This window comes from Ambystoma mexicanum, chromosome 3p, assembly GCF_040938575.1.
Source record: "Ambystoma mexicanum isolate Mex_15411 chromosome 3p, UKY_AmexF1_1, whole genome shotgun sequence".
Classification (NCBI taxonomy): domain Eukaryota; kingdom Metazoa; phylum Chordata; class Amphibia; order Caudata; family Ambystomatidae; genus Ambystoma; species Ambystoma mexicanum.
In genome coordinates this window covers 403660612-403673437 of record NC_090925.1, presented here as the reverse complement: position 1 = coordinate 403673437, position 12826 = coordinate 403660612, and positions in this window count along the sequence as shown.

The window sequence follows — 12826 nt, the reverse complement described above, 5'->3', positions numbered from 1 at the left end:
ACATGTAGCCTGAGGCAAGTTGGACATTAACTCCCCTACAGAGGTTGGAGAGGTTAAGGCAAGAACAAGGACACACGAGACGGCCATTTTAGATTATAGGATGACTTTGTATAAAACCCCAAAATGGTGGTTTCTAACCTAAAATGGAGGCTTGATTCAAGATGGCGGCTTACATCAATTTCTAAGGTCAAGACCTTGCCGCAGAGAGTTATTCGCGTACAACTTTTAAGCAACTTGGCGTAGGCCAATATACATACAAATCGTTTGTAATAAGAGGCATAATTTAATATCCGGTTTGACAGAACGATAGTGTCACTGGCAATTTTGATGGGACTAATCTCAACGAGTTTGAAAAAAGGGTTTTAGCACCTTTAGGCACATGGTTATGGGACTTGTTATGATGTTGGGGCTGGACAATCTTTGCAGTCCTAATGGTGATCCATGGCATTGTACTGTTTTGCTGTTTTTGCATACAGTGTCTTCCTGTCATCTATTCCATGATAGGAGGAAATTGTGCACAAGCAGTTGGTAAACTAGAACCTGAGACACATCGGCTGGGAAAAATTACTAATGCCTTGGTAATGCAGGACGTCGCCATAAAGGAATGAATGGCAATCAATGTTTTTGAAGATAGCGATTCAGGATGCTCTGATGATGATACGTGGTTTTCGGATGATGATAATGATTGAGTAATGCTCTTGGCTTAGGCCAAAAGGAGGGTTTGTAAAAGTATATTTTGCATGAATACTGCCTGATAGTAAATGATTGGCATAAGCACATTTGCATCGCACTATAAATTGCATTGAATGAACCTGAAACAGGCTGACTACGCCGTAATTTTGATCGCTTCTTGCTTTCTGTCCCATGTTTAGAATTGTGTTTGTGGCTACAGCAGAGAAAAATTAACTTTGTACTGTTTCTATGATGTCACCATAGATAAGAATGTTGAAGCTGCTAACGTGGATTGTTTGTCCTACACTGAGAAACCTTGGAGTTAAACAAAAGCCGTACTAATCAGTAATTTAGATACAAACTGTTCCAATAGTGCCTTCGCTGTTCAAACAGCAAAGTAGAATGATGAATAGTTGAACTTGCTCTTCTTGCAGAAATGTTTGTTTTCGCTCCTTGAAACTAAGCTGACTTTAAACTCAAGAACAAATGATAGACAAATATAAGCAAGCAAAATAAGGAATGTTACCTTTGTGTCTTATGTTTGGAAAACATGTGAAATGTTTGAAGGAAAACAACAAACTATTCAAAGATGTTTAAGCATGACTTAGTTATGTGGATGGGTCATGAACCCTAGGTAAATGGATTGCACGAAGAGGGGCTGGACGATGTGTCCGGGATTGTGGAAAATCTGTATTAATACTTGTGTCTTTGAAATGTCCAGCACTCTCTCATCTCACGGTGTCTGCTTGCACACATCGTGGGGTGTTGAGAGCCAGACATCTGCCTGTTAATAAATGCACATTATACTTTGACCTTGTGACCAGCGTATTTCTATTATGTGGTATTAAGTCTCAATATTGTTTAATCTTTCAGAAGAACAGGTACTGTAAGGGACCGGGGAGGGGTGAGATGCTACTTGAAGTGTAGATTTAGTCAGAAAATAAATTGATATTTAGGTTGCATGTTTGTTTTCTTTTTTCCCTTCAACAGGAGGGATACAAGTCTGAAGAAGTCGGCCTGTGCCTTTTTTATTTTATCTACTTTCTCTTTCCCTTCGGGGTGACCGGTACAAAGAAGTACAATCAGAGTATCTGGGCTGAGCGTCTGGGGGTGAACAGTGGGGCTCAGCAACTCCCACAAAGGATCAAGTACGTGTGGTAAAGCCTGCGCCCTTGGATTTTTAAGCGGCCAGTACCATGATATACGTCTCATATTATGTTGGGTCCTGGGGTACTTATTAGGTTTGTCAGGAGATGAGAGGGCTGAGGAGAGGAAGTAGGCAGCCTCTGTAAGCATGTATGAGACATTCAGTGTGTAGCAGCCAGAGGAAGACAGCATCACAAGATGTCAGAAGAAGATGGAGAGTGGCAGGATGGGTCAGAGGAGTGCTGGCTTTAGACTGGTGAGCACAATGGAGAGTCAGGAAACTGGGAGAGCAGGTGCAAAGCTAGGGTCAGACAGGAGAGATGCAGCCACATGAAAATGGGTGGTGAGCCAGAAGTCTAATGGCAAAGTAGAGAACAGTGAAATTCTGGGTTTGACCAATCAGCTATTTAAGATCCAGAGGCCGGGATTTTAAAAGACTATTTGATAACACTGACCGCACCAATGATTATGGCTTGCAGAGAGTGAGCATGTCGAAATGGGTGAACCATATCACAACAGTAAACCAGTATGAAGAACATGAAATAAAATGAGAGCCTACAGTAAAAAAATCAACAAAATAAATTCAGACTTTCACATAATGAGTCTCAGGGTCAGAGGTGTAATTTTTATTACGGTTAAGATAACCGAACTTGGCACACAACTACATCTATCCTGCATCTAGATAAATCCATCTAACAACCACTCATATCATTGCAGCGAAATCCTCCCTCAAACCAGTTGTTCAATGGCAGCTAAATCCTATTCCCAGCCAATCACATCATGGCAGCAATTTCAATATAGACTCAAGCCCAGCACTTCGAAAACATCTTGCTGGGAGTATATACATTATGTTAATAGAATAGATGGTTGGCAACACCGGTGTTGACCTGGAGGTGACCAGGAGTTTCCCTTGTCACTATCCCTGTACGGGATTACCACAAAAAAAGATGGGCACCGTCTGCTTGCCTGAAATTGGTGTAAATGGAATGAATTTGCACGGGTTCATTATACAAGCGCACCCCCACCTTGTAGAGAGTGTGCGTGTGTCTGTGTGTGATACAGACATGCAGACACCCGGGTAGGGTCCATGGACAGTGCGGACCAGGAAGAACATGTGCGACTCAGCTGACACTCACAATGTCACTTAATAATCCACCGGCGATACAATAACCCAAGAGAGATTTAGTTGCTGCTCTTGCAAACAAAGTTGGTTCAGCCATACATTTTGTAAACACACTGGCAGTGGTGTGGGGAGGACTGCCTCTGTTGCATCCGAAATCCCATCACTAGCCAGCGGCGACACAGTGCTAGACTTAGAACACAGGTGTTGGTCTTCCAGCGTGCATGGAGGCCTACCCCTACGCGACGACTTCCTTGATACTGGATTTGGGTACTTGCAAATGCTGACGATGATATGCTGTTTAATGGAGCAGCCCTCTGGAAGGTGAAGGAGATGGTGGACCGGTCTGAATGATAGCCCAGGATTTGGTTGCTGCTGACCAGCGCCAGACTAAGAGGGTAAAATTAATAACAATGAAGAAAATCTCACCTGGACCATTCAGATGGGCTTTGGGGGGCAAGGGAGCATCTTGGATAGGGTGGCCTCTAAGTCATCCCAGATGCTGGTGTGTAGTTATTGAGTTGCTCCTGGCTTGCAGTGGGCTGTTTAGACACAGTCACCCAAATTGGTTTTTGGCATACAGGTGTAATGGAGTGGCAGGGGCACTCCTAGCTGCTTACCCAATTACCAGCAAGAGGGTACTTGGGCACCACCAAAATCCCCACCATAAGAACAGAAGACTTAACCATAGAGCACAGTTTCCTCTCTTTTTTATCTATCAAAGTGACAGGGATCGCAATTGAACAGCATATTTTCTCCAAAAGCTCTCATCCTCCCAATGCGTGTCACACTGTTTTAACTGTAAATGATGCCACAAAAACAAGTTGCATACCACAAAACTGATCAGGAAATATAATTGGTTGGTTTAGGAAAACTATATATGTAATCCAAAGGTATTAGTATAACTATTGGATAGTCATATCTGGTGGTGCCACATAGGACCACCTCTAAATGTAACAAATATAAAATTGCCTGTTAGCAGTGAAAGTATTGGCCACTGCAACAGAGTGTGCCTTAACGTGAAAGGTGGCTAAGCATAGGACAAAACAGGTCTTCCCAGCCTTGGGACCCTACAGCTACCTGGTTGAGTGAAATTATTCAAGGCAATGGGAACGATCAAGAAGTCGCTGTGTGTTGCCAATAAGTTGCCACCTCTGATCACTTAAGCCCTTAGACAGAACATCCTGCTTTGAACATGTATAGTCAATGTGTCTTCCCACCTCTGGTTCGATGGGAACGGCTTTCCTCCATCTACTTTGAGTGAATATGCATTGTCCTGCTCTTCCCGGTCACGTGTGTAGGGCCCAAGAAAGAGAGCTTGCCTGCTTGTAATTATGAGGATTTTAGACCATATTCCTTGCAGGTGTCTTATCGCCCTGGTAAACTGGAAGCTATCCATCTCTGTTCGTCCTTGGCACTGCTGTGCACCGTGTCTATCTGCTTAAGCAGGATCAGGCTGTCTGCCTTTCGCTGTATTCTGAGATTCATCTTGCTTCCCCATTCACTTCAATGCACCTATAGCTTCCATCTTTGTTCTTGTGGCCATTCACGTTAGTCGAAATTAAACATGAGCAGGCTAATTGTATGTATTCTTGTCGTCTTGCGGTTTCCGCGTAGCTTAAAGAGTTACTGGTGTAAGTGTATCAGTCCTTTAACTACTAGGAGTCATAAGCATTAGTTTTGTGTCTATCAGAAAAAAACTAATGTGTGTGTGTAGCTTTGTGCATGGATGCCTATATACTTCATATCTAACACATCTATGTCATGATGTCAGTGATGATGGTGATGTCACTGATGAGGTCATCACCTTCATTAGTCAGTCAACTTGCTCGATCGATGACAACTGAATCTCCTCCATATTGTCAATCAGGTACGGTATGCATGACTGTCTATGCAAGTAATGCTACTCACACCTTTGGTACATCAACAATGGCGATGAAGGGCCTAGGAGTGATGGCCATCTCTCGTTTCTCTGCTTTCGGGCTGCATGTCAGGTTGGGGTCACAAGGACCACACTTGGGTCTCCCTCTTCACAGGGCTGGCTGAAGATGCATGCAGGCTCCTGGGGGTACATTTCCAAATGTAGTGCCGGATTACCCATTAGGCCAAGTAGGCACTGGCCTATGTGCCGCACTCCTTTTAGGGGCCCGGCAACAAGCAATCAAAATAAAGCAGTGCAGAAGATTAAAAACGTATTTGGAGATAATTTGCCTGGGGGCGTCATTTCGACTGCCTAGATGCCTCCACAGGGATTAATCCGGCACTGTCCAAATGTTATGTAGTGCCCCTTGGCTACAGCTGGAAACCCCGTCTGAAGCAGCTGTGTAGTGAGTGCTTAGATTACAAGGGAGAGGTTTCCTAATGTAAAGTCCAATGGATGATTTTCCTGATTTCATCATTGAAGCAGCATAACATGAGCCTAACCCTGAACACCATTAATCTCCAAGTATAACACGAGCCACACACCGAAGAGCTGAAAGCAAGATAAACATGATAAGTAAACACCTTCTAAAAAGGTCAATTTAAGGTCACACAGCCTTTAGTTTATCAGACTGATACTTCCTTGGGGAATATGTGCATACCGTCAGCCCGGCCTTGCAGCTTCAGTCTATAGTAAATTCCTAGAATAAGCAATAGGGAGAGGTAGCTTCAGATTATCATGGGCCAGGGTTTAGTGACCTCTGCTCGGCAGAACAAAGAAAAACAGCCAGCAGGGAGTTTAAACCAAAAAACGAAATGTTAATAAAGCTGTAAGCTTTTGTCTCAGAGTCACAGGAAACACCCCTGAACCCCCACATACCGCCATGGTGTGGTAGCCCATTTCATTTGAAAGGGTTCAAAAGACTTGACGTCGGTCATGTTGGCATACGTGCAGTATATGGGACCTACTTGCCATAAACATCAAGTAGGCCCCATATAAGGATATAAGCAATCTATGGCAGTAACTAGTTATCGCGGGCCTTTTAGCTAACTCCCCCTCTATACTGTCACTGGCAGTCTCTCCATTAATCAACAGGCCCAATCCCCCCAAAGGCAGAGGACCCGTCTCCACATTGTGCATCCCTCTACACTGATCCCAGGCCTCCACCCCCTTCCCCCCCATACCGCCCATCCGGCTCTTTTAACTATGGAAGAGAATTCAAATTCTTACATGGCCAGGCAGTCTCTGGAGAATGGCAGCCAGCAGGCAGCATTGTTCTCTCGTAAACTTGCACAGGCAGCACACACTGTATAGAAACGCAGTTCCCCACTGATCTTCATGCTGGAGCTGAGGCGAATGGCTGACTATTTACTTCACTGGGGAAGGGCCTAAATTCCCTCTCCTGCCACCTGCAGCAAGTGTATTATCCCTAAGATCGAAGGCCCATGGACTATGAAAGAGGTCAATCAGGCAGCAGCTTTCCCCCAAGAACTTGTCCCTCTGACTGGCCACAGATATCTGTCTGCCTACTTGCTCACCCCCTAACAACTGATGACTGACATGGTAGCTAGCCAATCAGTGAAAGGGAAAAAGCATCTGGCCAATGGGCGTTTTGCTCACCTCATAAATACCCATCCACTTCATTGTGATGTCACTATGATCCCCCTGAACCACCTGGAATCAGAATCAAATCATATACCAAGGCAGTCCCTTGTCTAAGCATATAAATGCACACTGTTAGGTAACAGACTCTATACATGTTCTGGGCAATGCTGCAGTGCCTCACAAAGCGAGGCAGGGTAACTGCTGTTACCATCAGCAGGCCCGGAGAGAGGGGCAGCCCAACCTCTCCCCCTCTCTGCTCCTCTCCTCCCCCCAAGTCGAAGAGACACGCAGTCTGTACAACACAATGCTGAGGAAGGTTGAGGTGTGAGCAATCACCTCACCCTTCCTTCATGTAGCAAGGTGCTAAGCACCTAAGGAAACCAACAGCAAGGCAGGGATCTGGTTCAAAGACCTGCCCCCCTGGGGGGCCAGATAGTCGGCTATCCGGCCGGGGGCTGAAACATAACAGCCCCACTACTATACATATCAAATACCCAGGGCTCTCCTGGGTCTTATAAATACAGAGCAGCATGCTCTGAGAAAACACAATCAGTTTGTGAACGGGGACCCAAACACACAGGAGGTGCACTGTTTACTCAGTGCCTTCCAAACCTTTGCTTCTTTACCACAAAACCCTCCCACCCTACAAATAAGGGAGAAGAACAAAGGAAAAGAAGTACAGGGCACTGTACGGTGCCTACAACAAGTCGTGGGACATGAGAAGGCTGCACGGGCCAGAGGGGGTAACCCCAAGACCCGGTGCCCACAAGTATTGTTATTATCTATGATATGTGATTATTGTTATTTGCATAACCATATCTGTACAATAAAACCTATGGCCTTTTATTGCCAACACTTGACAAACAATGTGTGAGAAAACTTATTCTGGGTGAGGGTATGGGATCAGCAATTTATAAATATGCATGCATATGGGTTCAGCAGTTATAAGCTAAAACAAAGTCTGTGTATATAGAAGTTCCACCACCCCGCCAAGGAAATCACCAAGGGGAGCATTGTGGGGTTCTCACAGCAAATGCTCTCACCAAAGTCGAAAATTGCATCTCCCCCAGACAGGCACTCTTTGCACTCATGGCCCTAGCAGAGCCCACTGGCTGTGGCTTCTGGGCCGCCTCAGCATAGGGCATGCCATTTCACTCCCTTATGCCATACATGGCTCCTTTGGTAACATGGGCTAACCCCTTCTCCAACCCACTCATTTCCTGTTGCCAAGTGTTCCACTGCACCCTCCTCTCCTGCAACTTCCTGTAGCACAGAGGTTTTCCTCTCATGAAGTCTTCTTATTTATTTATGGGATATTTGTAAGGCGCCTGTACAACAAATGGTGTTTCAAGGCGCTACAAGACAAAAAGGCCGGGGGGGGGGACAAAGAAGATAACAATAGCGGTCCTACTAGGCCGTGTGGCCTTCGGATCGAGCAAATGCAGTAACAAGAAGTGCGAGGGAGAGGGGGGAGAGTGCAGTTTGCGTGAAATGCAAAGTGCTAGGATAGTAAGGGGAGTGCAGAGCAAGAGGAGAGAGTGCAAGTGAAAGGTGGGGCTGAAGGGGGGGGAAGAGGGCCGCAGGGCTGAGCGAGTGCTAATGGGAGACCAGGTGGGCAAGTGCTAGGGATTGGATTGAATGCAGGGGGTGAGAGTCCAGCTGCTAAGTAGGAGGAAGGGGTGGAGTAGTAGTGGTCACTTTGGCCAGGGTAGAGGTGGCCCAAAGTGTACCTTCTAGCCTAGGATAGAGCTAGGCACAGCACAGCCCTGCAGTCCGCTCTTCAGGCTCACAGGGAATAGGGACGGGGCACAGTATGAGGCATATCTGTTCAGACATGTGCTTCCCTAGGCCTCTCAGGGTCACTGCTGGGACTCAATGGGCTGCCCACAGCCATTGACAGCTATGTTGGCATTACCAGCTTACTGGCATCTCAAGAAAACTGTGTGAATCTATGTGAAGACATCCAATTTGCTGGGTGGTCTGGTGCAGAGTGTAGCCACCATTTGGGAAACATACAGGAATTTGCCGGCACTGTTGGGAACCCAGCCTGTGAACTTGCGGCTAATGTTAGAGAAGAGGATGAAGGAAAAAGGTTACCTCTTAATTGGCCCTCATTACGACCCTGGCGGAAAGTGACTGACCGGACCGCCACAGCGTAAATAGCGTTTCCGCCATTGCACGAAGGAGCAAAGTGCGGCCCATTCCGACCCATCGGGCACGAGCACCACGGCATGGCGGAAGTGCAAAGTCTGCGATGGCGGAAATGACCCCAAAACGGCCCACACCGCCGCCGTACGGCGCCCTAGGTGCAATACCGCCACCCATCACAGCGGACACCGCAGTGTGCGCCTACCGGAAAGTACGGTGACCGTAAATATACGGAAACGGAAGTAAAAACATGGTCCCGGAACGGGAAACATCCCGCCGTACATCTATAAAACCACAAAAACCACACAACCACTAAAAACACTACCCAGAGACACACCCCAACCCGTCAACCACCCTAACGAAACCAAGAAAAATGGGAAAAGTAGCGAAGAAAGCGTGCGACCGCAAGCGGCAGGTCCACTTCTCCCGTGAGGAACTCACCGTGCTAACAGAGACCCTCCAGGAGAATGCTGCCGTCGTCTTCTCCACGCAAATGACCAGGACGGCACTTGCGAACAAGAAGGCCATATGGGCTCTGGTGGCACAGCGGGTAAGCGCGGTGGGGACCGCACCCCGCAACCCACAGCAATGCAGAAAGCGGTGGGACGACCTGCGGATACGCGTCCGCAGCATACTCTCTGCCAACCGCAACATTGCCACAGCCACCGGGGGAGGTCCTGAATCACCCATCAAGTTGACCCCCTGGGAAGAAATCTGTGCCTCCACCATCGGAATGGAGAGCATAGAGGGAGTCGGAGGGATGGAGAAAGGAGTGCAGACATCCGAAGATTCAGGTAGGTGGGCCAGATAAAACAATGCTAAATCCACAATGTCCAATCATGTGAAGTACCATGTGTCCACATAGTGCAACAGAAACACATGTCCAGGAGAACGTCCACACACATCGCCCTGATAGCGCACTTTAAAACCCACAATAAATACATAAATAATTAAAAACCCCTAAAACACCCACCACACGTCCAGCAGGCACACCCTAACTGCAGGCTGCCAAACAACTGCACCCTCACTCCACACACAAATGAAAGCACCTCCAAGGCACCGACCCAAATCACCCTCATGTACCACCCCAATGCATGTGATACAATGCCATTCCAATACCCACAGACCCATTAATAACCCTCGCCCTCCTTTACTCCACCACAGGGTCCGATCCAAACGACGAGCATCAGGACACCCCTACCAGCACACCTGCAAAGAGGGCCAAGACCAACGGCCAAAGACCCTCCACCTCAGCTGCACGCATCAAGACACGGCAGCTGCACACAACAGGTGGCAGCACAGAGGAGGGAACATCAACAGGCACCCCAGCAGCCAGCATGCCCACAACACCACCACCACAGGTCCCCCCAACGGATGCCACAGAAGGCACTGCCTCTGGTGGCAGCAGCACCATAGGTGACACCCCATTGATGGCAGCATGCTCCGACACAGAAGACGGGGATGTCGAAGTCAGATCCATCCATGACCTGTCCCATTCCCCCTGTCTGTCCCATCCCGTACAACATGAGGATACCACGCAGGGGCACCCACAAGACGACGACTGGCCATCCCCCACAAGCCCTGTGGCAAGGCAACATGAGGTCAACAGCCCCTCTGTGACACCCCCGCAAATGGCCATGGCCCAGCAGAGGCAACAGTCCCTCGACCAGTTAATCGTGCAACAGCAGCAACTGGCCACGCTCCTCAAGGACCATGCCGATGAATGTGGGCGCACTAAGGCAGACATAGAAACATCAACTGAGACACTCAGGGCAGAAATGGAGAGAAGTACAGAGACACTAAGGGCACAAATGGAGAGTAGCACCGAGAGCCTGAGAGTCCAAATGGAGAGAAGCACCGAGAGCCTGAGGGGGGAACTGCATGCGACATCCAAAGACGTATGTGCCGAACTTGCCGCAGTGCGCCGTGTGCTCACTGAGCTCTCACAAACCCTTAGGGACATGCATGGACGTGAGCAGGCAGAGACATCATCCGTTGCAAGTTCCGTCCAGGGCAGCCCCCAACGTAGATCTGGGAGGAACCTGCGCTCCACAGGCAGGGGTGCCCCTGATACCCGCAGAGGGGGCCTGCAATAGCGACAGCCCACTGACAATGAGCTTCTTTGGACACTGGTGTTCGGGGGGGAGGTAGGAGGGTGGAGGGGGTGTGTTGGGCTCACTTGGGTGGCGGGTCGATAGGGTGTTCAACATGATATCACATATGCCATAAACAGTGCACGATCAACCAATGAGATGTGTGGACAATGATCTTTGTGTACTAGGCCATCATAGGCGTACAGTCCATATTGTGCATGTACCAGACACACACAGTGCCACGAGTCCCGTGTCCATGTATCAGCCACCAGGCGTGAGTGCTAGAAGCATGCATCAATGAGATGCTGACGAATGTCACGGCCCTCCGGTGCCTCGCAGACTCCTTGAGGTGCTGCCACATCCCCACCCTCATCATGACCATCATCAGGTGCTTGCAGTTCTGCGTCAGGGGGCATGGGCACATTTCTACGTACGCACATGTTGTGGAGCATGACACATGCCATGACCATCTTTGCAACCTTCTCATGGCGGTACAGGAGTGCCCCGCCAGACCTGCTGAGGCAGCGGAAACGAGTCTTCAGTAGGCCGAATGCCTGTTCAATGACTACACGGGTACGTGAGTGGGCATGGTTGTAGTCCTCCTCATGCTGGTCCCGTGGGTTCCGGACTGGTGTGAGGAGCCATCTCTTCAGTGGATACCCAGCATCACCTGTATGTGGACGATAAACGTATGATGTGGAATGCCATTGCTATGTACGCACACCCCCCCCTTCCTGCCAGGTCATTGCCGCATCACATACCCCACATCATCATGCATGAAATGAGACTCACCGAGTAGCCAGGATCTGTTCCCTGCGTGTCGCTCCATGTAGCGTGGTATAGTAGAGTTCCTCAAGACCATAGAATCATGGGTTGATCCAGGGAATCTGGCACAACAATGTGTAATGATCCTGTTGGAGTCACACACCATTTGTACATTCAGGGAATGAAATTGTTTTCGGTTGCGGTACTGGGCCTCCATGGCATGTGGGACGACCAATTCCACATGGGTGCAGTCGATGGCACCAATGCAACCCGGTATGCCGGCAAGTGCATGGAATCCCACTTTTGTGTTGGTAATTTCCTGCTCCGAGCGTGGTAGAGAGATGTAGTCGTCTGCGTGCTGCAGGAGGGCATCGAGCACTTGCAATAGTGTCCGTGAGAACAGTGGCTGAGAAATGCCATGCAACTGTCCGACTGTGTGCTGGTAGGTGCCTGTGGCCAGGAAGTGTAGTACAGACACCACCTTCAGTAGGGGTGGGATGGCGGTTGGGCTATCTATCATGCTGACAAGGTCAGCCTGTGTCATGTCCACAATGGCGGCTATGGTGTCCCGGTCCAAACGGTAGAGGGTGTGGATCTGCTCATCAGTGAGGTTGAACGGATGTGCTCGGAGGCGTGGGATTGCGGGCTGCCTGCGTGGTGGTAGTGGCTGTGCTGGCGGCCCTTGCTGGCCCTGCCTTGGCCTCCTCCTCCTCCTGCGTCTCCTCCGTGCGGCCGGTTGTAGTTGGTGTTCGTCTTCTTCTTGGAGTTGGAGTACTTGCAGTGCTATCAGGTCCCCCAGGGCCAACATCGCGAGTCCTGCCGGGAGCATTTCGGAGTGGGTGTGGTTGTGGGAGGAGACTGGGTGTGCAATGTATGTGTTTTCAGGCTGTATGGCCTCCACCTGTGGTGATTCATTCCACCTGTGCAAGCTGCTCTCCCCTTTGGGCGAGCACGTCCCGCACACAACCCTGCAATTCGAGGAATGGCATCTTGCTATTGCATTCATGTATTTGTACCCGATGGCCGTGTAACATTTGTTGATATGTACATTCGGCTATGGTCCCATTGTTTCACATACAATCTTTGCAGTCGCGAACAGACTTGTGATGGGTCAGTGGAACGTAGTACTCGAGTAACGGTGGGCCCTCATGCATCACTGTACCGAGTTGCAACGACGGGCGGGGCGTCCCATTCGTGGGTGAAGGCAGTTGCCATTTTCACACACAGCCGCACTAGATGGATTAATTTGTGATTTCAAACGGCCACAGATGCCTTTTCGACGTGATGTTGCAAATGAGGAATTCGAAGGGCGGCGCTTTCGGTTTTCAGCTAGCGCCGGGGAGATGCCCACAGGTC